A 4590-nucleotide genomic window follows, 5' to 3' on the forward strand; every position below is an offset into this window, starting at 1 on the left:
AAAACTGAATTAAACGATAGGGAACAAATAAAACCCATATTTTTATATCTTTAGAAACGAAGGCAAAACATGTTTATAAAATTGTCGAAATATTTGTTGGCCTAATAATGTAGGACAACACAAGAACAAAATATCTTTTTTTTCCTTTAATATGGTAGAGCACCAATGTAACCAAAAAAGAAAAAGTGTCAGGCAGAAAAAAAAAAGAAAACAGAGGGAAATGATAAGTATATTCTTTTTTTTCTCCGTAATGGATTCAGCTTCCCCGTCTGGGGAAGTACCAGCATCTGTATCACACCAACATGTCAGGGCCAGGACTTAAAAGTAAGAAAGTAAGACTTCTCCTCTGTTATTCTCTCCATTACCCGCAGAGTCCACGCATAATTAGTCCATCCGAAGGGCTCATGTGATTACTTGGGTTGCAGAATCAAAATGAGAAGACAGGGGGCTTTGAGACGGGACCCTCAGGGGATGGCAGGCTTACAGAACACAGAGAACCCCCCTTTTTTTTTTTGGCTTGTGCAAGACGCAGGCCTTTGGAGGGGGCACCATTGAAGTGCCCCTTTGACAGTATTCCTCATTATCTGGCATCTCTAGAGTGCCAGCTAACCCGCTGCGGAAGAGGGGAAGCAGAAAAGAGGATCTGGATGGACTGGCCCCGGGAAGACAAAGTATTCACAGAGGGGAGGGTCTCGCACTCGCTAAAGGTCCGCTGATTACGTCCTAGTCCTGAGCTGCGGGGATCTGTGCTAATTAAAGGTTGTGTCGTATCTCTTAAAGATAACAAACCTATGCAGCTCTCTCATTGGTAGCGAGGGAGTCCATCTTAATATATTTTTTGTCTCACTTTTAAAGAGGAATCCACGCGGACAAAATAGTATGTGTCAACCGAAATACGGCGGAGGAGGCGAAAGAAAGCAAAGTGAATTATAGTGTACCCACGCGGACAAAATAGTATGTGTCAACCGAAATACCGCTTCACTTGGACGGCGGAGGAGGCCAAAGAAAGCAAAGTGAATTATAGTGTACGTAATTGTTTTTAAAAAAAGGTTTTGCTTTTCAAGTAGTGGGTAGTAGTACACAATGCAAGCACTGATGGGGAGTAACGGGTTGAAAGTAAAACGTTACTATAAATTAGATTAGTTTTGAGTATCGAGTAAAGTAGGGGATTACAATTGCAAAAACAGTAATTCGATCGCTGTTACTTTTTTTCAGATATGCTGCGTTACTACATTACTAATCCGGGATTTTGTTTGTGCGAGCGCTTCATGACAACTGACCACCTCCTTGCGCCCTGAGGTGAGGTCATATACGCCGCGGAAATAAGTGAAGGTGATGGTTGTAGCTAGAACAATTGCAACGTAAGTCGCAGAAAAATTGCAACATCAGCGCGTAAATCAGTGCGATCATTATGACTGCTTTTGGCCGAAATAGTTAGAAATGATTATATCTTCTTTGTCTTTTGTCGTTTTTGAAACGTCAGGTAGGGACTGGGTTGTATTTTTTTAAATTTCATATAAGTTATTGCTTATATAACTTTTCAAAATGACAAAATGGCCGCCTTGGCTGTTCTAGTGTTAACGCTGTGATCAATGGTGACCCAGTGGATTGGTCCTTGGGTGAGTCCAGTGGTCCTCGATTATTTTCTTTCATGGGGACAGAAATGTTTTCATAGCCCCCGACTCCCCTATAGAGAACCTATGTATATATATATATATATATTTATCTATACAAACCACTGTATTTGTTGCTACCAACCGATGAAGCAACCGATGAGCAATGGAGTCTTGTTATCATTCAAGCATTACAGCAGTGGTACACTTATGTCCAGCATGCCATATTCCATTGAAAGACCCTCACGCCCCCCGGCTATGACTATGATGAGATCATCATGTTGTGAAAAAATTAAGAAAATATTATAATATATATAAAGTTTAATCAACCAAAACTATGACATTGGTTCTTTCTGAAAAAAAAAATACAAATAGAAAAACTTTTAAAAAATATCTTTCTCCTTTTTTGGTCTGACTTAAAAAGTCAGTCATCCCCCCGCAGGGATGCCCGCCCGACTATTTGAGAAGTACTGGGTTAGTGTGGTGTTTTGTAGGGAGCAAAAAAAAAATGCCATGATTATTTTTCTCACATTAAAATAAAATTGGAACCGATTTTCCCTCCGTACTGTTCCGTACTATTTTTTGCATCTCCAGGTTCTTGCAAGGTTGTAAGAGAAGTTTCAGAGCCTTTTTTTTCCAGCCTCCAGTGTAAGTCGTCCTCAGTCATCCCAGTGTTTGAAAGTCACTCGGGATCCTTTTTCTTGGGGAGTAATTAAAACTGATCTTCTTAATTCATCACTTTGAGCTCTGATCTGAGTAATTAAGAGGAGAAGTATCACTATAGGGGGAAGGGTTTCATAGCAGAGAGAGAGAGAAATCCCAAGCTCAAATGAGATACATTTATCAGCCACCTAATTTTGTATGCCAATATCTGGCAGCGAATATTATCCTCCCCTCAAAAGATGTCTTGTACTAATGTATTGGTGATTGTTTTTTAAATAAATGGACAGTTAAAGGAGGGAGGTGGGAGCGATAGAGTGATTTGTAATCCGTGCCCTAAATTGGACGGCGCGATGGGAAGGCTGTGCAGGAGAGCGGGCTGCTGACTCTTGCTGTTATTTACGTAGGTTCAGCACTTGCACTCCTCGCTAATGGATTCTCAAACGGAGCTTGGCTTTTATCGGGTGTTATTCATCCTTATATGTTTTCACCTGCCGTCTGTCACAGCCACTGCTTCTTCATGGCAAGCGTATACACATTGCTAAGATCAGGGAGGTTGGAGCTGGCCGTTTTTCATCACGTACACATGTGTTTAGGACAGATAATGGGATGGATCCAGGGGACCTAAAAATAATACTGCAGTCTTTTTTGAAAAAGACACACACGGACACAAACGACACACACAAAAAAAACAAACACTGCTTTGACAAGGAAAAGAAGAGCTCACGGAGGATTATGGCAACAGGCAGTCATCGTCGATACATCGAGCACTTTATCACACTCTTTTACAAAGGTCTGCCTTGCTCACTGGCATTTATGGAGTGTAGAGGTCACAGGCTATGTGATTGCAGAGGCTGTTGGTGATGTCAGCAGCTGACGGCCAATCAGTGCGGACCCATAAAGTAGTATGTTTATTTCAGTGGCAAAACAATAGTTTCAGCAGAAGTGGAAAAAGTAAAAGTATTTTGTATTATCTCTAATATTCAATTCAATTAGAATTATGTATAGTAAAGTATACCATATTATCTCTCTAAGGTATGTACGAATAAGCAAAAACAGTATAATTTTAAAACCAGTTATGTGACCAACTATATAAATGGTTTAAACATATATATATATATATATAAACACCGAGTTGTTTTGACTGAATTAAAAACATGTTTACGCTGTTGCGTAAAAACTTTGTTTACAGCAGAGGTTCTCAAAGTGGGGGGCGGGGGGCACGGTGCCATTGAAGAACGGGAACGCGGATGGAATGAATGACTGAAACCTAACGCGGCATATTTTCCGATGCTGTAAATGTTTAACGAGACACAAAAAAGCAACTGGTTGAAGGTGGTGTAAAATGAATGAAACCAAAAATATGTGGTTTTTTTTGTTTTGTTTTTTTGGGTTGTAAAATTTTTTCCAATGAACCAAAGGGGGTGCCAGCAGAGAAAGTTTGGGAACCACTGGTTTACGGTGCTCTACTTTACTCCTGCTAACTAACTATTCCTGGGCAGGTTAGAATAAGAATAATTCATAACTCCGCACTGTCCAATACATTTATCCACTATTCACATTAACCGACATTACTATTCGACAGGGGCCTCGTGCTGGTAAATGATCCGCACATGGCCCACATAGATATCCCCCCTTGATCCATCACTTTTTTTTTTCTCTCTCTCTGTTGCTATAGTACAATGAAACAGCCAGTGCAGAAGATGATATACATACAACTAATCTCCATTTTACTACGTGGCCATTGACTCCACTTCCTCAAATTAACTTACGGTCTTAGAGTTAGGATGGGCGGGTTGTGGTTTTGCGAGAACCTGTCCTCTGGTGAAGCCATTCTTTTTTTTTTTAATTATTTGTATGAGTGCTTTGTGTCATTGTCACACCGATGCAGAAGTCTGCAGGTTTGGTGCTAACACTGACTGGTATTTAGAACTTCCTCCACCTTGACTAAGGCCGCAGTGCCAGTTGATGAACTATGCTTCACTGTAGTTATGGTGATCTTTTGGTGATGAGCAGCTGTGTTTTTGCGCCTTTTGGAAATATGGACAAGATGTCCAGTGTGCAAATAAAGCTGCCTACAATTTAACCAGATACATATATATATACTAATACAGTAATACCTTGAGATACGACTATCCCGACATACGAGTATTCCAAGATACGAGCAAGCCTTTGACTAAATTTTTGCTTTGAGACACCAGTAAAGCACACGCCCCCTCACTCGAATGTGGATATATATATAACAATGGTTAACAATTGTATAATTGATAGCTATCTATCTATCTAGATATCTAGCTATCTAGCTATCTAGCTATCT

The sequence above is a fragment of the Cynoglossus semilaevis genome, chromosome 17 (assembly GCF_000523025.1).
Source record: "Cynoglossus semilaevis isolate Cse_v1.0 chromosome 17, Cse_v1.0, whole genome shotgun sequence".
In the NCBI taxonomy this organism is placed as follows: Eukaryota; Metazoa; Chordata; class Actinopteri; order Pleuronectiformes; family Cynoglossidae; genus Cynoglossus; species Cynoglossus semilaevis.